Source organism: Ovis aries, chromosome 13, assembly GCF_016772045.2.
Source record: "Ovis aries strain OAR_USU_Benz2616 breed Rambouillet chromosome 13, ARS-UI_Ramb_v3.0, whole genome shotgun sequence".
Taxonomy (NCBI): domain Eukaryota; kingdom Metazoa; phylum Chordata; class Mammalia; order Artiodactyla; family Bovidae; genus Ovis; species Ovis aries.
In genome coordinates, this window is record NC_056066.1 from 58,974,925 (window position 1) to 59,000,459 (window position 25,535).

The window sequence follows — 25,535 nt, forward strand, 5'->3', positions numbered from 1 at the left end:
CCTTGGACTGCAAGGAGATCCAACCAGTCCATTCTGAAAGAGATCAACCCTGGGATTTCTTTGGAAGGAATGATGCTAAAGCTGAAACTCCAGTACTTTGGCCACCTCATGCGAAGAGTTGACTCATTGGAAAAGAATCTGATGCTGGGAGGGATTGGGGGCAGGAGGAGAAGGGGACGATAGAGGATGAGATGGCTGGGTGGCATCACCGACTTGATGGACGTGAGTCTGAGTGAACTCCGGGAGATGGTGATGAACAGGGAGGCCTGGCGTGCTGCGATTCATGGGGTCGCAAAGAGTCAGACACAACTGAGCGACTTAACTGAACTGAACTGAACCAGGTATTGAACCCTCATCCCCTGCATTGCAAGGTGGATTCTTAACCACTGGACTACCCAGGGAAGTCCCTTTTAACATACATTTTGACGTGTAGATACAAGCATACTTTAGGGAAGGAGTTACTTATGTCATTTTCAAGGTGAGAAGTCAAGTGAGATGGAAAATGTGGTATTAAATGCCATCACCAACACCACCATAACAACTATAAATAGGTGTGCACATGTTTGTGTGTGTGTGTGTGTTTATACATATCATAATCTCTCTCTCTTTTTTTTTTTTTTTTGCCACCCAATAGAGCATGAGGAACTTCCCTGACCAGGGATTGAACCTGTGCCCCCTGCATTGGCAGCACAGAGTCTTAACCACTGGACCATGAGGGAAGTCCGATGGCACTCTTACAAAGAAACATATACTTACTTCTAAAATTTCCAACCTGTTCTCTATAGCCAGTTTGAGGCCAGGTCTATAGGTATCACCCAACCTCTAAGAGATGGCCCCATTTCAGTCTAACTATGAGAACAAACAAAAAAACAACCCAAATTCTTTCTCAAGGTCCCAGCAAGGTGAGGGGGATTCAGAATTCTCCAAGTGTTTCTGGGGAGCTGGCAAGGCCCTCTGATGAGACTCTTTGTCTTGCAAGAGAGTTCCATGAGACTGTGTCCTTCTGTGAATAAGAATTTAGGCGTGACAATCCTGACGTTGGTAAAGAAACAGTTGTGAAAGGAGAGTAAGCCTCAGAACTTTTGTAGACTGCATTCAAACCTGTCTCCAATTGTTGTTGTCACTGTTTAGTTGCTCAGTCATATCCGACTCTTCTGCGACCCCATGGACTGCAGCATACCAGGCTTCCGTGTCCTTCACCATCTCCCATAGCTTGCTCAAACTCACGTCCATTGAGTCGATGATGCCATCCAACTATCTTGTCCTCTGTCATCCGCTTCTCCTGCCTTCAGTCTTACCCAACATCAGGGTCTTTTCCAATGACTCGGCTCTTCTCATCACATGGCCAAAGTATTGGAGCTTCACCTTTAGCACCCGTCCTTCCAATGAATATTCAGTGTTGATTTCCTTTAGGATTGACTGGTTTGATCTCCTTGCAGTCCAAGGATTCTCAAGAGTCTTCTCCAATACCACAGTCTGAAAGCATCCGTTCTTCAGTGCTCAGCCTTCTTTATGGTCCAACTCTTACATCTGTACATGACTATTGGAAAAACTGTAGCTTTGACTATGTATCGGGTAGAAAATGGGAAATAGATATCAGCAGGAAGACTTTCCCATCAGCCCATCAGACTTTTCCCCTCTCTCCCTAGCACATAGTCCGTTTTTTCATCCTGTGGCACTGATTGGGGTCTGGAAGTGCCTTGTTTATTCATGTATTTACTGCCTGTCTTTTCCCTAAGAGTGGAGATTCCACAGAGCAGGGACCAGCATTCCAGAGCATGGAAGAGTACTGGGCACACAGTAGGTACTTAGCAACTTGGTTGAACAAATGGTTGAATGAAAGATCTGAATTTAGACCTCTGCCTTTTCCCAAATCCTAAACCAGAATGGACTTCAGTTACAGTGGGTATCCCAGGATTTTGCAAACCAAATGCAACAGAGATGAAATTTAATCTCTTCTAGAATTTTAAAGTCCTGTCCTAGAATTTTTCTTTTTAACCAAGTGTGGGTGTTTGGGCTAAAAAAACACATGATAGAATAAGAACCTGACACCTGTTCTCAAAGGGGTTAGTTTACTCACCTCTCCTTAAAAGTTAAGTCACTAAAGTAAGAAGTCAATGGTCAGAGAGGTGCGGGGTTTTGGGAGTGGGGCAGGCACGGGGGGAGAGTGAGAGAACAGTCAGATTGCTTCATTGATCTGCTAAGCCTAGAAGCAGGCCTTCAAGCACTCATGGTTGTCCCATGCCTTCTGGGGTGGCCTGTCCAGTAAGTGCCACCACACTTAAGTGTCCAGTAAGGACCACAAGGCTCATGGATGCCTGACACAGGATCTCTGTTTTAAGCAATGGTGGCACTGAACCGGGGCCTTGTGGGCCACCATCCCACACAAATGAGAGAAGATTAAACCCCGACAGGCAAGTAATCACAGCTGCCTGCCTAGTTCTTGTCCAAACCCAACAACTTAAGCCCCTAGTGGAAGTGAAATTTAAAAAAAAAAAAAAATGCAGGGCCAAATACAGGCCAAAATCTGTTCCAACAACCACCAGGCTTTTACATTTAAAAATTTAAAAACAAACAAATAAACCACTTGCCATCACTCAGCTCCCGAATTAAAGTGGTTGTGCGGATGAAATGATGAAATGAGATGAAATAGAGAAAATGCAACACCTGGCACAGAAACGCTGCTTCTAATAATGGACTGCTTACTGACACCCTTTGCTCATGCCCGGTAACCCACCTCACCCCTTTACTTTCGAAGGAGGCACTGCCGGAAGGAACGTTAGTGGATGAACAGTGATGGTCAATGACCAGCCAGCACGGCATTCCTCTGGGTGGGCTGGGAGCCGCCTTCAAGGCTGCAATAAGGGGCAGACCCTTGCACCCGCTCGTGCCCAGCAGTCCTCTGCAGCCCACACTGCTTCTTTTGTCTCAAGCTGAGTTTCCCCCATGTCTTCCCTTCCTGCACATGGTTAGCTGTTTCGATTGTTCCCCTTGCAGGACTAGTCCAAACCACAGCGCTTGGCACCACCTTCAAACCTCCTGTTTGCCAACGTCTGTTTATCAGATCCAAGGCGTGCTCTTTGGGGCTGATCGCCTGACAGGAGCCCTGTTTTCCAGCCGCAAGGGACGTCCAAATGTTATATAAGGCTGCACAACCCCATTTACTCCTCCGGAGGGAACATGCCTCTGGAAACAGCACGGCAATTGGCAAGAGGAGGAACCCTGTGCATGCGACGACCATCATTTCTGTTGAGGCCAATCCCGGCCTTCCTGCTCCTGGGTTCCAGTCCGAGGGTCATAATGGCCCAGAGAGGTGGGGAGGGAACAGGAAGGAATCTTTAGATAAACTCTGAGTGGATCATATAGCAACCAGAGTGATCTCTTTCAGCTAAATCATGTCAGCTAAAGCCTGTCACTGGCTTTATAGCCCCGAGACTCCCAAGGTAAAACTGAATGGTCAGGGACAGCATTTTCCATTCTCATCCCCTGCAAGTGCATCGCACTGGCCCTGTATGGCTTCTACAGCCACATCCCCCAACATCCCTGTGCCTCTGCACATGCTGGACCCCCTGCCTGGAACACGTGTCCTTCCCTTTGCATCTGGTGAAAGCTTCCCCGTGCTTTGGAGTTCCACTCCACGGAGCTGGCGAGGTCAAAGCCTCCTGTGAAAGGAGCTGGGACACCTCTCACCTCCCCTTCGCCACACACGTCACATCTGTGTCTGCACTTCTTCCTTAGATCATCTGATGAGTGTCTCCCCGGTTATATCCTGAACTGCCTGAGAGAAATCCAGTTTTTTGGCCTCGGTATTGAGGCTAGACCTCTGGTACAAAGGAAGCACTCGATAAATGTTCTTGAATTGCTCTAAGAGTTTTCTGCATGTTAGAAAAGGTCCCTATGACAATCTGTCTTTGAGAATGCCAAGCAACTAGCTAGGCCAAGAATGCCAAGCCTGGCCGGTTGCAGTCCATGGGGTCGCAAAAAGTTAGACACGACTTATCAACTGAACAACAACAGCAAAGCAAAGGTATCCTTTTCCTTCGAGGCTGAGTCCCCGTAGCTTCCCCGTCACTCTTGGGCTTCCCTTTAAAGCAGTCATCACCAGTACTGGTTTTACCGTCTGTCTTCCTTTCCTGCATGTCATGCGGGCAGACAGTGGGCTTCTAGAAGAAGACTTTGAGGCAAGGATTTGAATACGAAGGATTTGACAGGGAGGTGAGTCCACAGGATACCTGGTGGTGGGGTGGGGGGATGGGAAGTGAGAGAAGCAGCACAGAAAGTGTCACCAGCTGCCACTCGAGTGTCTGAGCGACTGGAGCTCAGTGCTGCTGTTGGGCTTGGAAGTCATCCCACCAGAAGGGACTCAGGTACCACCCAGTGGGTTACTGCTAAGTCACTTCAGTCATGTCCGACTCTGTGCGACCCCATAGACGGCAGCCCACCAGGCTACCTCGTCCCTGGGATTCTCCAGGCAAGAACACTGGAGTGGGTTGCCATTTCCTTCTCCAATGCATCAAAGTGAAAAGTGAAAGTGAAGTCGCTCAGTCATGTCTGACCCTCAGCGACCCCATGGACTGCAGCCCACCAGGCTCCTCCGTCCATGGGATTTTCCAGGCAAGAGTACTGGAGTAGGGTGCCATTGCCTTCTCCGCGGTGGGTCACTGGCTGAGGACAACTCCCAGGGGCAGCCGCTCCCATCACTCCTGCCGGCCCCAGGAATGGCAAAGCTCATACAGTTTTCACAGGAAGCCTTAGGGCAGAGGAATGCCGCTGCAGTGGTTGGTGTTCACAGACATGAGGAAGGCGACAGCAGGGCACCCCCACAGACTTCATTGCCAAGGCAGGAAGGGGCAGGGCCCTCACCCACTGCTGACAGTCACCTCCTCACTGGACTGTTCCTGGGACATCCCTTGGTCCCCATCCCAAATTTCCCAAGAGCAACCCACCTTCCTGACTTGGAGCAGTGGGAGCTGACAGGGTGCTTTTATCCCTGGACCACATTGTGCCTCTGGCCAGCCAGGAGATGAAGGTCAGAGGGTCCCTACCTGCGCGGTTGTGTGCTAATGGCTCCATCAAACACCGTCTGGTGATAACATGGCTCTGTTTTCCCATGTTCTTTCTAAAAACCTAATGGCCCTGATAACACCATTTATGGAAATACTAGCAGATTTAGCTGATATAAACTAAATGGTAGAGAAAAGGGAACCCTCGTACACTGTTGTTAGGAATGTAAATTGGTGCAGCCACTCTGGAGAACAGTATGAAGGGTCCCTAAAAAACTAAAAATAGAACTATGGTATGATCCTGCAATTCCACTCCTGGCATATATCTGGAAAAAATGAAAACTCTAGTTCGAAAAGATGTACGCACCCCAGTGTTCATAGCAGCACTATTTACAACAACCAAGACATGGAAGCAAGCTAAATGTTCATCAATAGATGAATAGATAAAAGAAGACATTATATATATGAATATATATAATGGAATATTACTCAGCCATTAAAAAGAATTAAATAATGCCATTTGGGGCAACATGGATGGACCTAGAGACTATTAAAGGAAGCAAAGTAAGTCAGACAAAGACAAATATGATATCACATACATGTGGAATCTTTAAAAAAATGATACAAAAAATTGATACAATGATTCTGTTTTATTTATGAAACAGAAACAGATTCACAGACACAAAAAAACAAACTTATGGGTATCAAAAGGGGGGGGAATAGAGGGATAAATTAGGAATTTGGGATTAACAGATACACACTATTGTATGTAAAATAGATAAACAACAAAATCCTACTATATAGCTCAGAGAAATGTGTTCAATATCTTGTAATAATCTGTAACAGAAAAGAATATGAAAAAGAATAACTGAATTACTTTGCTGTACACTAGAAACATTATAAATCAGCTATACTTCAATTTTTTAAAAGTTAAAAATAAAATAAACTGAGTGGTAGAACCATAACGGATTTCTCTGTTTTCAGATACCTCATCTGATCTCCCCACTTTTTCTGTAATGAACATCATCAGTAAGTGAAGGAGAGGTTAAGTGGATGGTTTGGGCCAATGCTTGCAATAAATGCACACATCGAGACTGATCCTTGGTGGGTGACTCCAGGTCTAGCCCCTTTAGGCCACTCAGCCACACCCAGAGAAGGTAAAAACTCTGTCCTGTTGGAAAACACCAGAACTCACCTCCAAGCCCACACTAGGACCATCTGTGCACTGAGCAGCATCGAACCGTCTCATCCTGGCTCCAGACGTGACCCTGAAGCCAGGTTCCCATGTATCCATCCAAAGGTGGGATTCTCTCTCCCAACTGCCCTCTCTCTCTTTCTGCTCCTCAGTTTATAATACAAATTCAGAGTCATTCATCGGCTCAGTGGACCTATGCCATGTATCAAGAGCTAAGCACATGCCAAACCTGAATTAAAACAAGAACAGTACAGGACGCCCAATAACCCCTCACAGAAGTAGCACTATCCATCCTGGTGAAGGTGACTTCATTCATTCATTCCACAAATAGGAACTGAACATTAACTCCAAGCCAGACACTGTGGGACCCGGTGTTGAACAGACAGGCATGGCCCCTGCCCTCACTCGGCTACAAAGCAACATGGGACAGAAATTACAAACACGGGATCTTGGTCCTAAGTTCAAATGCCAGACCCCTCCTTTTTGCTAACTGTGTGTCTTTGGGCACCTTTACCTAAACTCTCGCTGCCCCTGAATTTCCTGTACTATAAGCAGGGGATCATGACAGTCCCTACCTCATAAGGTGTTGTGACGCTTGAATGAACAAATACACGCAAAGCAACACAAGGAAGCAGCCAGTAACTGTTAGCCTGATCATTTCAAGCAAGTGGAGAAGACAGATATTAACAAGCAAATACATGATTCCAAATGGCCATAATCACGTGGCAGGAAAGAAACCTCTACCATTTAGTACAATGCTTAACTGATTTGCAATCTCTGCTCTTTCTTTACTGTGTTAGAAAGCTCCAACCTTCCCCCATCCTTACCACCACCCCCACCCCTGCCCCCGCCTCCTGCCCCACAGCACTGCCTGGAATGGCAAACGTTTGCACTTACCTGGAGCAGCACGTACCCATCAGGTGCATCCTCTCTCCAGCATCCTAGAAAGAGAAGCCAGGTCCAGTTTTGAATGACATGGGCTTTGTCTTGTGGACCTTCGTGGTCTGTGGCAAAAGAAAAGAGGAAACAGTGGTGATTGCGGAGGGATTGGAGAGGGCTCAGAGGAGTCCCAGGTGCAAGCAAGGCAGGCAGTGGATGGACCAGGGTTCTGACCTTGCTCTGCATGCTTACCTGTTGACTTTCCATCCGACCCACTCGATGAGGGAGCTGGGTGCTTTGCCTCTTGTTCACAGCTCTCTCCACAGCACCCAGAATCGTGATGGAAGTTCAGCACAAAGGAGCTGAGAAAAGAATGACACAGTAAGTGAATGAAGGGGATGCCCATGCCCAGTCCAAAGGGGCACTTGGCAAGGTGGAAGAAAGGAGCTCCCAAACTTGGACTTGGAGGCAGGTTGAACCCCCATCCTGGGCCAGCTAGCACTGTCCCAAGACAATACTGACCTGATCCTTCCCCCAGGCGAGACCATTTCTCAGTCCTACCAAGGCCGTATCACACTCTAGGACTGGCTTGTCTTATTTCCAGAAGCTTCTTCTCTCCCCACCCAACCCCCCTCCATGGCCCAGCAGCCTCTTTAGCACCTTTCTGAGTTTCGAACATCTGTGCATCTGATCACAGGCAGCACCGGCGCTGACAAGCTCCTGCCGCTTGATGAAATCACACCCCACCCAGAAGTGAGAATGGGCTCGGGCCAGGGCCAGCAAGGTAGGGCTGCTTGTATGGCTTGGGGGAAAACCACTGCAGGCAGAAGCCCCTCCCTGAGAAGGGGCTTCTTGCGGGGGTCTGCGGTTGGTATGTGGGGAAGGCAGGACTCCTCCATGCTTCCACTTCTCCCCGACCTCTCCATTTCTGTCAGCCCTGTTCCTCTCTGCTGAACCCACGGACCCAGGAGAGCTGATGCTTTGCATTTGGGTGTGACAACTAGCTATTGAAAGCCTTTGTGCTACTTGCCAACCAATGGTCCTAGAAGTACCCAGCTCACAGACATGGCCCTTTGGCCCAAGCAGTGGGTTTGTTGTTGTTAATGATGATATTGTAAATTTGTCGACAACAATTTTTAAAATTACTTATTTATTTAAAGCAATTATCCTTCAATTAAAAATTTAAAAAGAAGAAAAGAGACTCCAGCTTCCACTGCAGGAGACACGGATTCCATCTCTAGTTGGCGAACTAAGATTTCACATGCCCAGGTGGTTCAAGGGGGACGAGGGATGTAGGGATGTAGGGACCCAAAGAGTCTCCCATGTTAGTGGGAGGGGTGAAAATAAGGACATAACTTCTACTGGCCAATTAGGCGAGGTGTTTTTTAAAACATGTGTGACTCAGCAAGTCCAACGTGGGGCCATCTGTCTTCAGAAACAAATCTTTATATAAGCAAATACTTTATATAAGCAAATGCTTGGCTTCAAGTATATTTGTCACAGCCTAACTCAAAATAACTTCTAAGTGGACAAACTAAGTAGTAGGAGGGGTTAGTTAAATACATTACTCTATTCATCTAATTGAATGCAGTCCTCCCTTTGTGGGATACAGAATTACATGGGGAATTCTCAAGGGCATTCTGCTGAGTGAAAAAAAAAAAGTCTCCAAAGGTTATATACTGTGCAATTTCATTTATATAACATTCTTGAAATGATAAAATTATAGAAATGGAGAACACAGTATCAGCTGCCAGGAGTGGGATGAGCTGTGGCTGTAAAAGGTGGGTAGGAAGGGTCTTGAGTGGCACTTTTTATGGACTATGTGTCTATGACCACCCCACCCTCTAAATTCATGTTGAAATCCTCACCCCCAATGAGGCAGCATTGGAGGGGGTGGAGGCATGGGGAGGTGCTTAGATCATGCGGGTGAAGCCCTCAAGAATGGGATAGGAGGCCAGAGAGCGCCCTGCCCCCTCCGCTTTGTCAGGACACAGCCATGTGGAGAGCGGGCAGCAGGATGCCTCCATCGGAAGGGTCCATGAGGGTGAGTACAGATGCTAATCAATCTCACAACAGTGAACTCTTAGGTGGAGCTTGCTCAGTTGTTTCAGTCGTGTCTGACTCTTTGTGACTCCATGGACTGTAGCCCACTAGGCTCCTCTGTCCATGGGATTCTCCAGGAAAGAATACTGGAGTGGGTTGCCATTTTCCTACTCCACTTAGCTGGAGAGGCCTGCTCTATGATCTGTATTTTCCAAATTTTCTCCCAGTGAATATGTGCTGGGTTAATATAAAGAGAAATACATTTCTCGGAGACAGGAAGAAACTTACAGATCTGGTGAACAGAGAAAGCACTACTTTGCTCAGACTCAAAACTCTCACCCCAGGACTTGCCCGGTGGTCCAGTGGCGAAGAATTCACGTTCCCAGTGCAGGGGGCCTGGATTAGATGCTTGGTCAGGGATCCCACAGACTGCAACTAAGAGTTCACATGCTCCAACTAAAAATCCCAAGTGCTGCAATTAAGATCAGGTGCAGCCACATAAATAAATGATGATAGTAATAATAATAAAAACCCTCACCCATCCCCAGGACAAATGGTCCACTTACTGCCCCTGTCTACACCCTACTCTCCTCATGGTTCAGGTCACATATTGCCTTCTCCAGGAAACCCCGGGGCTGACCCCAGAGGACCTCCGGAAGCCAGCATGCCCTTCCCCATGAGGAATTCCTCAAGGGTGGGGCTGATCTTTTTGCTCTTGGTCTCCCTACTGACCCAGTACCAGTCCCCTCTCGTGGGTCCATAAACTATCATGGAAGGACTCACGGCTGAAGAAGGAGGCAGACCCCTGATTCCGTCCCCACCAGATGTGAAACTGTGATGCTCTGAGCCTCAGCTTCTTCACCTGTAACACTGGACGGCTAGGAATTTGATAAAGATGACATGATCTCTTACATAAGGATCATTTTACAAAGGAATTGCTGTAAAGTCTGGAAACCAGGTATGTCAAGTGCCCAGCACAGCAGCTTGTTTAGTAACTGCTTGTTTATATTAATAATCAAGAATGACTAAAAAACAGCAAACTGTGGGTGTGGCTCAGGTAGGCACTCCATCCAAAGATCCCCAAAGCTCAGCTGGTCAGAGGGCTGAGTGTCGTGGCCAGGGTCACCTAAGAGTCCAGGAGCCTCAGACTAAAGCAGCATCAGCGATGACAAAGAGAAGGATGGGGAGGAGGGGAAGGGAGGAGGAAGAGAGAGGGAGGAGAAATGGGAGAAGGGGGAGAAGAGAGGAATATTCATAGGGGAAGGGGAAGAAGAGGAAGAGCACGGGCTAAAGGGGAAGGGGGAGGAGAGAGAAACATGTTCCTCTTGTTAAATTCCCTAGTTGACCTCCTGGCCCCACATGGCTGCTCCAGTTCTCCTGCCATCATGTCCAACTCCCAACCAGCAAGCACGAAGAAAAGAGAAGGGGATTATATACTTCCCACTGGCTAGAGCCAAGACACACGATCTCCTCACGCTTCAGGGCATCCAGTGACCTTGTGGCCCCTAAGGTTGGAGTTGTTGTTTAGTCACTAGGTCGTGTCCGACTCTTTGCGACCCCATGGACTGTCCATGGGATTACCCAGGCAAGAATACTGGAGTAGGTTGCCACTTCCTTCTCCAGGGGATCTTTCCAACCCAGGGATCAAACCCATGTCTCCTACACTGGCAAGCAGATCCTTTACCACTGAGCCACTAGGGAAGCCCAAAGAAACAGGGTTCTTTCCTTAAAAGCAGAGTTTCTGCTATTTACACATGAGGAAACAGAGACACAGAGAGAAAAGTAAATCGCCATGCAGACTCTAAGTGGAGTTTATAGCAGGCAGGATAAAGCTACTCTCTGCCACCCAACCAAAAATCTCTGGTCCTAATCCGTGGATGTAGTAAAGGAAAAGTGAAGTGAAAATCGCTCAGTCATGTCCTACTCTTTGCGACCCCATGGAGTATACAGTCCATGGAATTCTCCAGGCCAGAATACTGGAGTAGGTAGCCTTTCCCTTCTCCAGGGGAACTTCCCAACCCAGGGATCAAAAGAGTGATTGAATTAAGGACCTTGAGACGAGGAGAGTGTCCTGGATTATGTGACGGGCTCTAAATGTAATCACAGGTACCCCTACAAGAGGGAAGCAGAGGGATACCTGAAGATGTTGTCCCTGAAGACTGGAGTGATGGGGTTACAAATCAAGGATCACCAGCAGCCACCAGGGGGATCACCAGCAGCCACCAGGGTGATCACCAGGACAAGGCCAGAAGTCTTCTACCCTTAAGAGGGAGCATGGCCTCCGCCTGCACCTTGATTTCAGCCCTGAGGCACTGACTTTAGACATCTGGCCTCCAGACTGTGAGAGGAGAGGTTTTTGGTATTGGTGTTTTGGGGTGGGGGGAGTTATTTTGCTTGGAAGGAAAGCCATGACAATCCTAGACAGCATATTAAAAGGCAGAGACATCACTTTGCTGACAATGGTCCATCTAGTCAAAGCTATGGTTCTTCCAGTAGTCGTGCACAGATGTGACAGTTGGACCATAAAGAAGTCTGAGCACCGAAGAATTGATGCTTTTGAGCTGTGGTACTAGAGAAGACTCGAGAGTCCTTTGGACCCCAAGGAGATCAAACCAGTCAGTCCTAACGGAAATCAACCCTGAATATTCATTGGAAGGGCTGATCCTGAAGCTCCAATACTTTGGCCACCTGATGTGAAGAGCCAACTCATTAGAAAAGACCCTGATGCTGGGAAAGACTGAGGACAGGAGAAGCAGACGACAGAGGATGAGATGGTTGGATGGCATCACCAACTCAGTGGACATGAGTTGAGCAAGCTCTGAGAGACAGTGAAGGACAGGGAAGCCTGGCATGCTGCAGTCCATGGGGTCACAAAAAGTCAGACATGACTTAGCTACTGAACAACAACAAAGCAATAGTAATATTTAGTTTATTTATTTATTTGGCTGCACTGGGTCTCAGTTGTGGTATACAGGATCTTTAGTTGCAGCATGCTAACTCTCAGTTACATCATGTGGGACCTAGTTTCCTAACCAGGGATCGAACCTGAGTCCCCTGTATTGGGAGCATGGAGTCTTAGCCAAGGGACCACCAGGAGAGTCCCTACATTTCTGTAGCTTTTAAGTCACTAAGTTTATGTTAGTTTGTAACTAACCCAGCCACAAGGAACTAACCCAGACTCTAAGCAAACCCAGGCTGCCTGACTCCAGTGAGCATGTTCTTTACCTCTGTGACACCAGAAGTCCACAGAAGGAAGAAAGGTAGGGACCTGTCCCAGCATTTTGAGTCAGAGATCCGGACTCTGAGCACCTGCCCCTGCCCACTGTGTCAGGCCATGTCCCTCAGACCCCGGGGGACAGAGAAGGCAAGCTTGTCACCTGGCACTGGGCAGTCCCAGCCCCAAGGCCACAGGATGCTACATTCCATCACGTTGTCAGCAGTTTCCTCAGTCTAGGGGCTGGAGTGAGCAAGGAGAAGAGACCTAATTTAGGATGAGCTCACTGGGAGGGTTATTTATTTTATCGCTGGGCCATCAGCATTTCCGTATGGAGCCCACGCACTGAGCCAGGAGGTGGTGAGGTGTCCCCAGAGGACTCCTGCAGCTTGTGTGCAAAGCTCCTGGGGTGGAAACAAGCCCAAGCCACCTTTTCTTTCTTTTAATTTTTTTTTTTTCCTTTTCTTCCTTCTGCAAGTCTATTTCATATCCTACTCCAAGCCTCACCAAGTTGGGTTCACTGATGATGGAGTGGACAGGTCACCTGGAAACCCAGGGCACATTCGTACAATCTCCCTTTCAATCTGCCCACACCTGGTCCATCACCAAGTCCTGTTGATTCTGCTTCCAAAGCATCTTTGGACTCCATCCATCGTCACCATTAACATCCTGGTCCAGATTCCCTCCACCTCTCTCCTGCCCACCACGCTAGCAACTTTCAACCCATTCTACGTGCTGCTGGAGTCCTTTGTGCCAAGTGAGAATCATATCAGACCACCACTATGAACTGAAGTGTCCCCCCAAACTCATGTCCACCTAAAACCTCACATGGGACCTTATAGGAAATATGCTCTCTGCAGGTGTAATTAGTTAAGAGGAGATCATACTGGATTACGGTGGGACCCTAAGACCAACGACCAGTGCACACACAGAGACACACACGCAAAAGAGGGCTGCACAAACACAAGCAGAGGTTGGGGTGACACAGCCGCAAACAAGGAAAACCAAGAACTGACAGGAGCCCCCAGAAGCTGGAAGAGCCAGGAAGGACCCCTCCCCAGAGTCACTGGAGGGAACTTACACCTTAAGTTCAGACTTCTAACTTTCTGAATTCCAACAGAGTACATTTCTCTCATTTCAGCCACACTTTTTGTTTGGTTGGTTGGCTTTGTTTTTTAATTGCAGCAGCCCCAGGAAACTCACACAGCCCATCTCTCCCACTCCGTCCTTACTTCATTCCCATCAAGGGCATCCCAGGCTCTCAGGATAGTGATGAAGCTCATTTTCTCAGCTTCCTCATTGCCCTCCCTGTCTGTCTCGCTGCTCTGGCCTTCTGCTTTTTGTCCCTTGGTTTCTCCATGTTCTTTTCTCCACAGTCTTGTCACTTGCTCCTCCCTCCACCTAGAACTCTCCACTGAAAGTGGTCTGGTGGCCTGGAGAGGGATGGGCCTGAGAACCAGTTCCTGGGGCCTCAGTTCCCTGCAGTTCCCAGAGGGACACATCCAGCCAGAGTGAGGGTGAAGCCTGGAAGAGAACTTGGCTGCCATCGAGCCCTGACTTTTGTAGAACCTTATGTGGGTTTTCAGTTTCTGAGTATCCAGCCCAGTGCCCTTCACTCCAAAAGGTGTACCTGCTACACTGGCCATATATGGATGTTTCTCTTTAAGAGTATGTGTGTTTCAGCTCCAGATTCTGAACATGACCTGTTGGGTGTCTTCCATCTGGCACCTCAACAACCAAATTCTGTGACTTCCAGGTCGTCCTGCGTCTACTTGCTCTGTGTTCTCCTGTGAAAGGCCCTTTGTTGCTCTCAGGAAATGTCCCAATAACAAAGGACAGTTAATTTCACTCCTCTCTCTGGGCTGGACTTGGGCCAGAAGGGAAGGGAGGCAAAGGGCCATCAGGTTAAGGGTCAACACTCCAGCTAGAATATAAGCTCAGTGAGGGCGCAGGGCCCAGCCCACCCTCTGCCACCTCAGAGCAGCACAGGGTGTTGAACATCTCTTGTTGCACGCCCAGCATCTGCCCAACTCTCTTTTTGTTCCTGGGTTCCCTTGATTGACTTTGTTCCTTAATTTCTCTAGCTCAGCCCCTGGGGAACATATAAGAGCCCAAACCAATCAGATCATCCCATTTCACAGGTTCAAGGAGAAGCATGTGACCCTATCAGAGCCAGTGACTCACAAAGACACAGTCACCGAGGCTTCTGGGAAACTCCTTGTTCCCTTCGCTGTGGAATCAGGAAGCTCATGTTGCCCTGGAGCTGTTGGCAACTGTCTTATTAGACTGGAATGAGGGACCAAAGAAAGAGAGGGAAAACTCAGCCCTTTTCCTATTCCTAGAGCCCCAGATCCAGCTTTCCCTTAGAGCCAGATTTGATTCACCTCCTAGATTACTAAAGTTACATAAACTATTTTCTCCCTTAAATTAGTTTGCATTGCATTTTGGGGACAGATATGAGAACTGGACCATAAAGAAGGCTGAGTGCCAAAGAATTGATGCTTTCAAACTGTGGTGCTGGAGAAGATTCCTGAGAGTCTCTTGCACTACAAGGAGATCAAACCAGTCAATCCTAAAGGAAATCAACCCTGAATATCGTTGGAAGGACTGATGTTGAAGCTAAAGCTCTAATATTTTGGCCACCTAATGCAAAGAGCTGAAGAGCAGACTCAATGGAAAAGACCCTGATGCTGGGAAAGATTGACGGCAGGAGGAGAAGGGGGCAACAGAGGATGAGATGGTTGGATGGCATCACTGACTCAATGGACATGAGTTTGAGCAAACTCCGGGAGATAGTGGAGGACAGGGAAGCCTGGTGTGCTGCAGTCCATGGGGTCACAAGGAGTCGGACACTTGGCCACATATTCATATAAATGAATGAATGAGAAACTAACCTTCAGTGAAAGCCACTGGATATTGTTACCCACCCCTCAGGTCTCATCTCATAGCAATTTAGCAGTTTTCACAAACAAAGACAATTTCTTCCCTCAGGGATTCTCAGGACACCATGAAGGTTTTTCATTTTTTTCATTCTATTGCCAAGGTTGAAATTATTACAGTTGCATTTAGAGGAAGGACCAACACTGTTCTGGGCCTGTCTTGCAGGTGAAGAAATTGAAGTTTAGAGAAATTAATAACCTGCCCAGGATCACACAGTTTGTGAATGGAAGAGTCTAAATCCTAAATCGCAGACTTTTTATTTTTCCAACTGATAGACAAGTACTTCTGTGGTGACTTTTTCTTTTTTTTTTTTTTGCTGCAGCACACAGCAGGTGGGATCTTAGTTCCCTGACCAGGGATCCAACCAGTGCCCCCTTGCACTGGAAATCTTAACCACTGGACCACCAGGGAAGTCCCCAGTGGTGATGTCCTGATGTAGGATCAGACCAGGGTCCTCATATAAGCCAAAGTCACCCAGAGAGACTTTCTTTGATGGTGGAAATACTCTAAGTCTGCACATGAGGTTCTCAAGCACTTGCTACAGGGCTCATGTGACTGAGGATCTCAACATTTTAAATCATATCTTGATTCATTTAAATTTAGAGTTACATTACCACACCTGTGCATGTGAGCATGCTCAGTCACCTGGGTCATGTCCAACTCTTTGTGACCCTATGGACTGCAGCCTGCCAGGCTTCTCTGTCCGTGGGATTCTCGAGGCAAGAATACTGGAGTGGGTTGCCATGCCCTCTAGGGGATCTTCCTGACCCAGGGATTGGACTCATGTCTCCTACATTGCTGGAGGCTTCTCTACCCACTGAGCCACCTGGGAACCCCACACATGGCTAGTGGCTATCAAATCAGACACTATTTTAGAAGAAACTGTTAATCTGATTTAGCTTGAGATTTGCACAGGGAGAAGGGAAAGCTTATTATCTTAAAAAAGGAGGGACCCTGTCCCAGCCTCTCATCAGACTAGTCACAGTGAATGGGTGGCCCAGGGGGCAAGCACCCATCCAGTGAGGCCCATCTCTCAAGTCTCCTCCTAGGGCCTCACCCCATTCCTGGCTAAGGCCATACTCTGTCCTGCCTTGCCCAGACTGGGCCCTCTGTCTAGAAGATCCTCTGTCCTCTCTTTGCTGAACTGTTGATCTGGCTACCTCTTGCTCCTCCTCGATGTCTCAGCTGATATATTATTCCTACCAGGGAACTGTCCTTGACCCCTACCTGTGTTCTTGACATAGCACACCACCCTTTCCTTTGTAACCCTTAGCACAGTCTAAATGTGTGTGAACGGTTTGCACAGTAATCATCTCCTCTGTTTCCCTGGAGGGCAAGCAGCCTGTCTAGCTTATCCATCCTGTATCTTTAGCAACCATCTCAGAGCTTGGGGCATAGGAGATGCTCAGGTAGTATTTGTCTTATGAATGAATCAGTCAGTCAAGCTAGAGACTGAAAATGCCAAACCTTAAATTCTCTATTGCTCCCCTTGGATCTAGAACATGAGTGGGCAAAGTTTTTCTTTGAAGGACCAGGTAGTAAAAATGATAGGCTTTGTGGCCATACAATCTCTGTTGCCCCTATTCTACTCTGCCATTGTAGGCAAAAGCAGCCATAAACACTATGTAAATGAATGGGCATTGCTATTCCAATAAAACTTTATAAAAACAAGCAGTGGGCCACATTTGACCCCCAGGTGGTAGTCTGCCGACCTGTGTCCTGGGCTTAAATGGGGGACATCACATGAGAAGCAATGAGAGGGGGCAAAGTGGAGGCTTAGAGGCTCAAGCGCCCAGACGGAAGATGGCCAAGCATGTTTGCCAGCACTCTGCCCCTCCACTGATGGAGCAAAAGGAAACTCCTCCAATGGGACTCTTGGGGATGCTTCCCAACACTGAGGAAGGGAGTAGATGAGCCCAGGTCCCCTGGTTTGAGACTCTGGCCAGGGCACAGAACCAACTCCCAGAGCCAGAGAATTCGTGCCTAACAATGGAGCCCATTGATGGAGAACAAGGGTGGTGTTCAAAGCTGGTGCGTTGCTTGTCACAGTTCGCCAAGGGGATGTGGTAAGCTCCACATCCTGATGTTGCTGAAAATCTGGCACTAGGAGGGGCCTTCCTGTCCTCGGGAGAGCCCCCCAGCCCTACTTCGGGGTCGGGGATCCCCATTCAGAAGTGCATTCAACTCTGTTCTGGCTGATGGGGTCAAGAGCTGGGCTGCTCCAACTCTAAGACATGCCAGCGATTCCTCCAGCCACCAGGTTGGGTGGAGGCCGGGGTGGGGGGGGCACGGTGCCTTCCATCTGCCCCAGCCTCCCTCCCAGGGACATGGCTACCCAAGTGAGAGATGCAGGCTTTTTTTCCCCAACTGCTTCCTTGGATCGGTGCGCCTTGCAGCTGTTTGTTTAAGCGTCCTGCTTGTTGTTGGGAAAGGGACTTTCTTGGTCATGAAGGAAGCCCTTTGTTTCACAGGTATTTCTAAGAGTCGCTTCCACTGTGTCCCTGAAGCATCTGCCCTGTGGGAGGGCGGAGGAGGGAAAGCAGGACAGCATCCCAGGGTTTGGCACAGGGTCCTCTGCCCACCCTGTCCTTGCCCACTGGGATCACAGAGGTACACGAAGGGTGCCAGCTCCAAGGCAAGGGACTCCCCCAAAATGGCCAGGGTTGGGTGGGGGGAGGGCAGGTATGCATTCCACAGACCAGTTCACGGGCCACAGGGCTTTCTGGCAGACCCTGCTCTGTCAGAAACTCGGCTCCACCTTGTTGAAATATAGGCAAATGTCTGAACCTCCAAGAGCTTCATCATCCCATGTCAACTTCTCCCCTCATAATGCTGGTGAAGCTTCAGGGAAAACGTATGCGGGGTGCCTGGCATGTGGAGAGGTGTCCACTAAAGGGGGTCATTCCTTTTCTAAGGGTCTTCTACCCTTCAGTCTTTGCTTCTCTTGGTGAGCCAGCTTTATCCTCTCAGAGCGGCTATCCTCTGGAATTAGAACTGCGTTCAGCATCACAATCATCTGACCCCATGAGCAGAAATTAGAGGAATCTCAGGAAAGGACTCTGATTGGCTTTCCCTGTGCCACGGGCCTGCACCAACCTCCCTGGTGCTCAGTCTCCTGACCACAAGCAGGCTCCAGGAGAGAACCCTACCCTATCAGAACCACATAGATCAGTTTCCCCAAAGGACAGCATGGCATGGAAAGATAGAGAAGTGAGTTCACTGTACACTTTTGTGGGGCAGGATAGCTCTTAAGAGCCAACACAGCTTGACAGAGATTGTACTCAAAATAGACAGGAGATAGATCTTCTGATCCCTGATCAAGGAGGGACTTGAGCCATCCTGGCGATGTGAATTTAGAATTGGCTAACGCCCCTACTAGTCCTTGTTATGCCACATTGATGCTGCTTATGATTGCTCCATGTATTATCAATTGTCTAACCTGTTTCGTCTCTGACCAGGTCAACAAGCTACAACATTCAGTGCCAGTTCAACAAAGATATAAAACTACAGACGACCACGGAAAATATCACTCACCCTTAGATGGACACTGCTATAAGGACTCTGAAGCTTGAGACTAGCAAGAGGGGGAGGCCCAATACCCCTCGCCATCCCAGTTCAACAGGAAGTAGCCAGAAAGATCTCGACGCCCCTATTCCCAAAGAATTGGGCCTCCCATCTCTTGAGAGGGGAATGTTGCTGCTGCTGCTGCTAAGTCGCTTCAGTCGTGTCCGACTCTGTGTGACCCCATAGACGGCAGCCCACCAGGCTCCCCCGTCCCTGGGATTCTCCAGGCCAAGAACACTGGAGTGGGTTGCCATTTCCTTCTCCAATGCATGAAAGTGAAAAGTGAAAGGGAAGTCGCTCAGTCGTGTCCGACTCTTTGCGACCCCATGGACCGCAGCCTACCAGGCTCCTCTGTCCATGGGATTTTCCAGGCAAGAGTACTGGAGTGGGGTGCCATCGCCTTCTCCAGAGGGGAATGTTAGGTAGTTAGAATAGGGCAAAGGAGTCCAAAATGGCGGTGGCTAAAAGACAAGGAAGAGAAAAGCCCGCAAAAAATAGAACAGAGGAAGGTCTGAGGACTGGTGTGAGAACTTCAAATAGAACAGCACTTCTGACTAAGCCCAATTTGCATAGGGCAGGCCCAGGGGGAAGAAAAAAATATAAAAGGAGGAGCCAAAGGGCTCTCTCTCTCTCTCTCCCCACCCTCTGTGCGCTGGGGTGCTCTTCTCTTCGCGTCTTTGGATCGACATGCTCTCGCACCTTGAAGATGGATTTTTCTGCTATCTTCTAAATAAAATAGAGCTGTAACACTGAGCTGTAACACTGATTTATCTAAGAGCTATAACACGGTCCATTCGAGACCTGAGCGCTATAACACGGTCTGTCCAAGACCCGAGAGCTGTGACACGCTGAGGGGGCTTTAATGTCCGTCACTCCAAATCTTTGTTGTGATGAGACAGAACCGAGGAGCATACACTCACGTGACATCTATGGTGCCATGACTCGGATGGCACTTCATGGGAAAGGGCTGGCCAGCGCCCTGGGACTGAGACAGCCATCCTGAGAGAATGTCTGGAAAACCCCAGAGACACACAGGGGGCTCATCTGCCAGGAAGCTGCCCACGTGGTGACATCCAGGTGGACCCACATCCCAGGTAAGAAGAGGCAGGCACCGGGAGAGGTGCTGGAGCTGGACGAGAGCTTCCAAAAGCTAGGAATCTGGCCCAAGTTGGGGACTGTCACATGTGAAATATACACAGAAAAGGAAGAACACAGAAAACCGCCACAGTGTGCTCTAGAACATGCCAGAATAAGACAGACTCAGGTCTCATTTCAACCTGGAGATACTGAGATGTGGGCTATGGTTAGCAGTGTGAGCCCCTCAGTTGGGGTTGCAGGAGTCAGGGTTTAAGTTCAATTCCTACCACTCATTTATTCGCCCATGCATGCATTCATAAAGTATTGATCACCTGCTGTGTGTCCAGCACTGAGGAAGTACAGCAATGAGAGAGACAGACACAGCCCAGCCATCAAACCACTCCAGTCTGAGCAGGAAGTTGGCTGTGAAAGTCCCAGTTAACATATAATTACAAACTGAAACTGATGCTGGGGAAAAAAAAAAAAAAAAGAAGGGCAGGGATTGATTGAAATGAGAACCTTGGAAGAGCAGAGAGTTCTCTTCTGAAGGTGTGTCCTTTAATTGAGAATCACAAATGAACTGGCTGTAACCAGGTGGATGGGTGGTGAGAATATCCCAGCAGGGGCAACAGGATGTACTGTGGCTCCTCCCATCACCAAGAGGTGCAGAAACATGGTAGCTTGAAGGACTCACGCTCTGATTGGAGAAGTGAGAGGTAAGGCGGCAGTGAGATGCTTAGACGTATCATCACACAGCGGACTCAGCCAAACAGAAGTTCAGGGACTTCGCTGGTGGGTCTAGTGGTTAAGAATCCACCTTCTAATGCAGGGGACGCAGGTTCAACTCCTGGTTGGGGCACTAAGATCCCACATGCAGTGGGGCAATAAGGCACATGCACTATAACTAGAGAAGGCTGCATGCCGCGAGGAAAGACCCCAAGCGCCACAACTAAGACTCGACGCAGCCAGATAAATAGCCATTTAAAGGGAGAGAGAAGTTCAGCTTTCAACAGGAGTCTCACCTCCCCCAGGTGCTCATTGCCTGACTGGGATTGCCCTGGAGCTGGAACAGCCCATGAAGAATCAGACTGCCACAGAGCTAGTTCATAACTGACTTGCTGGGCTCCTGCGGCTCTGGTCTGCTCCTCATAACTCTGAGGAGCTACCGAGCCCACCCCCCATCCAAAGCAGATTTGTAGGCCTGACTCAAACCAAACCAATTATGACGCCCTTGTTGTTGCTGTTTAGTCACTAGCACGCCAGGCTGCCCTGTCCTTCACCATCGCCCAGAGTTTGCTCAAATGCATGTCCATTGAGTCGCTGATGCCATCCAACCATCTCATCCTCTGCTGCCCCCTTCTCCTTCTGCCTTCAATCTTCCCCAGCATCAGGGTCTTTTCCAATGAGTTGGCTCGTCGCATCAGGTGGCCAAAGTATTGTAGCTTTAGCTTCAGCATTAGTCCTTCCAATGAATATCAGGGCTGATTTCCTTTAGGATTGACTGGTTTGATCTCCTTGCTGTCCTAGGGACTCTCAAGAGTCTTCTCCAACACCACAGTTCAAAAGCATCACTTCTTCAGTGCTCAGCCTTCTTTATGGTTCAACTCTTTCATCCATACATGACTACTGGAAAAACCATAGCTCTGACTTATACAGACCTTTGTCAGCAAAGTAATGTCTCTGCTTTTTAATGCACTGTCTAGGTTTGTCATATATGATGTTATATATGATGCCCTATACCCTCCATTTGCCTGAGGCAAGAATGCCAATGGACCTGACAAAGCAAAGGAGAGATGCTCAGAGCAGAGTGAGAAGAGACAAGCAGAGACAGACATAATTTGACCCCCTGGATTCAGCCGCACCTGAAGCCAGAACTATCCCCAGCCTTTTTAGGTCCATGAGATGATACACACCGTTTTAAATATTTTCCTAAGTAAATCTGAATTTAGTTTCTGGCATTTGGAATGCAAATGTTTATCAGACTTTAGGACGCTGTAGACTGTAGAAATGTAGCACAGAATCTCACCCATTAGATCACCAGGACAGTCCCTTGCCGCCATATGAATTTGCACCAAATATAAGACAAGCATTTTCTATTTTCACAGTGTTTTAAGGTTTTGCATTTGTGGCTAACAGACTGCAGAGCTGAAATACATCAGAAAGTCATTCAACTAACATTTAGTGGACCCCCTCACACGGGCTAGGCGCTATATCTGCAGACAGATAACCTTCTGAGCCTTTACCCAGAATCTGAATTGCAGAAGGATGAGTGACCTCGCCAAGGTCATACAGCTCTAAGAAGCAGGCTTAGTTTCCAAACCAAGGTTTAGCACCATCCTCTGTATCACTCTAGTGGTTTGCAAAATCCACTCTGTGGTGAATTTTCCACTAGTCCATAGCACAGTGAGAAAAATAAGGACAAGATGTTGACTTTCAATATATAAAATGTATCCAACCCCGGAGATTCACTTCTACCCGCTTTCTAGTGCTCCAATATTCTCTTGAAGAGGAGACAATGGTAGTGGACTCAAAAATGCTTTTTCGGACTTCCCTACTGGCTCAGTGATAAAGAATCTGCCTGCTAATGCAGGAGACACAGGTTTGCTCCCTGATCGGCAAGATCCTACATGCCATGGAGCAACTAAGCCTGTGCCAGAGCTCTAGAGCCTGGTATCCACAAATACTGAAGCCCGCGAGCCCTGGAGCCCACACTCCGAAACAAGAGAAGCCTGCAATGAGAAGCCTGCCCACTGCAACAAGAGAGTAGCCCCTACTTGCTACAGCTAGAGAAAGCCCGCACGCAGCAAAGAAGACCCAGCACAGCCAAAAATAAACAAAATGCCTTCGCACAACAAAAATAACCTTCACCTATAACCTTCACCAAAGACTGGTTAGAAAACGTTCCTGGCCTAAGAAATTCAAAAATCCAGAAGACCCAGAGCGCACGGAGCAGATGCAACATCTACGCACAAGGACACGGGTCTGCGGGGAAACTACAGGCAGCCTCTGCTCCCCATGCCTACAACCTGCAGTCCTGATGCAAGGACCAACAGGAAGCGCACGTGCCCGAGACCTGGCTGATTGCTGTGTGGCTCCCATCAAAAGCAGTTTTCTCTCTGCAGGAACATCTGTCACATTCACACCGCGCCTGTCACTGAAGCGATTGCTGAATCAGTTCCTCGGGGAGTGTGAACCTGTCTCATTGGCATGCTCAGCTCTTTGGGGATGGGAGTGGTGCCTGTCCCCACTATATCCCGGGGTTGTCCACATCTCGTACAAGGATGACACGAGATGAAATCTGTGAAGCCCCTAGCACGGTGTCTGCCAGGGAGGAGGTGCAAGGCAAATGTTGCCTTCCTTCTCTCTGAAAACTGATACACAGGACCACATTTTAAAAACAAAACTTCTCAAGTTGTGTGGGAGTCTGTTTTAGGTCTCATCCTACAAACAATTTTTTTTAAAAATAAAGACTTAATTAAAACCACATGAGATACCAACCCATACATACCAGAACAGCTGAAATCAAAAAGACATCTAGCACACACAAGAATGAACACTCATACCCTGCTGGTTGGAAAGTCAAATGATGTACCCACTCTGACAATCTGTCTATCCACTTAAGTAAAACATAAATCCTTAACCCAGTAATCCCACAATTCCAGGAATGAGCGTTTGTGTCCACCAAGCAGTATAGACAAAAATATTTATGGCACTTTTATTCAAAATAGCCCCTAACTGGAAGCAACTCAAATGTCCATCAGTGATCTCTTCAACTAGCCATATTTATGACCCTGGTTATTGTTCAAGCTAATGCATGCTGACTGTAGAGAAATGAGAGAAAACAAAGGATGAGGAGAGAAATCAGACTCAATACCACTGATCAGCCCTCAACACCATTAATTTGGGTGGATTTTGGAGTTACCTGGGACAACTCACTAAATGAAAAGCTGGGTTTGCCAGCAGCTGTTCTCTTTACAGACCAGCCCTGAGCCCAGAGGCACCCACGAATGCTGGCTTGGATGCCTCAGCCCAGCACATGGCCTTGCCCAGCCTGGCACCTGGGACAGAGTCAGAGAGACAGCCTTGCCTGCCTGACCTCACCCACATGTCCCCCACGTGAGCGGCTTCTTGGCAACCCTGCTCCTCAGCCTCACCACAGGGCCATCAGCTGGAGCAGAGCAGGGCCCACAGCAGACTCCACTCCTAGTCTCTTCCTGCTGATGTGAACATGAGTAGGTGTGAACACTGGGGAATGCGTGATGTGGGGGTGCATGTGTGCATTCACACACATCTGTCCATGCCCATATGGGGAGTGTGTCCACGCAAAAGCCTGCAAAAAGAAATACATACCTGTGCATCTCCATGTCTGTGCATACCTGTGGGTGTGGGGCTGCACCCAATGCCAGACCAGGGCTCCAGCTCACCTGGGACCCTTCGCTTGCAGCCACCTGCTGCCACACCCACCCCCAGTGGAGAATGACACCTGTCTTCCCTTTTAGAGCTTCCACTTCCCCATCTCCTGGTCTCTATTCACTCCCCAACACTTCAAGGAGACTGCATGCCTGTTATTATCTCTATTTGCAAGACAAATTAAGGTCCAGGACTTCCCTGGTGCTCCAGTGGTTAAGAATCCAACTGCCAATGCAGGGCACATGGGTACAATCCCTGGTCAGGGAAGATCCCACATGCCTCGGAGCAACTAAGCCCGTGTGCCACAACTACCAAGCCTGAATTCTAGAACCTGCGCTCCGAAATAAGAGAAGCCGCCACAATGAGAAGTCCACGTGCCACAACCAGAGAAAACTCACGTACAGCATTGAAGACCCAACGCAGTCAAAAAGCAATTCATTCATGTCCAGAGACTTTAACTGAGCAGCAGCCTGTGGTCAAAACACCAGTTAGTGGGGGGACAGACCACTGTCTCCTGGCTTATGTCCCCAGGGTCTTTCCCCCAGAAAGGAAGTTCTAGGGCTCTCTCAGACAACAAAGCAACACATTCACCCATCCTTTCAGCCACGCAAATATCTTCCAGTGCCTCCAAGAACCCAGGCCCGGGGCCTGGTGCTGCGGATACAGGAGTGCTTTCATTCTAGCAGTTTTCAAGTAAATATACAATAATCTATCAGAGGGGCTTCCCAGGTGGCACTAGTGGTAAAGAACCCGCCTGCCAATGCAAGAGACGTAAGAGACGCAGGTTAGAAAAAAAAGAGAAACGCGGGTTTGATCCCAGGTCAGGAAGATCCCCTGGAGGAGGGCATGGCAACCCAATCCAGTATTCTTGCCTAGAAATTCCCATGGACTGAGAAGCCTGGAGGGCTACAGTTCATGGGTCGCACAGAGTTGGACACGACTGAAGCGACTTAGCACGTGCGCACGAACACCATTTGAAGAGAGTTAGGTCCATCAAGACCTTGACTCTCCCAGAACTTCTGAACATGGGAGGAGAGAAGCTGCAAAGGAGTATGAGATTTGCCTGGTTCAGCAAAGAAGAGAGGACACTGATGAGGGGCACTAACCACATGTGAGCTCAAGACTTCCACTCAAGAAGCAGAGCCAACTGGCTCCATCCTCTGCCAGCCGAGGGGGCAGCCAGGAGCCAGGCCAGCCTCAGATGGAGCCT

General features: G+C 48.5%; 1 non-coding gene across 1 annotated transcript; it reads right to left on the reverse strand.

Moving 5' to 3' along the window:
• Nucleotides 1-646: 646 nt before the first annotated feature.
• Nucleotides 647-719, reverse strand: TRNAG-GCC (transfer RNA glycine (anticodon GCC)). The gene has a single exon. It is a non-coding gene; the product is annotated as a tRNA-Gly (tRNA).
• Nucleotides 720-25,535: the final 24,816 nt, after the last annotated feature.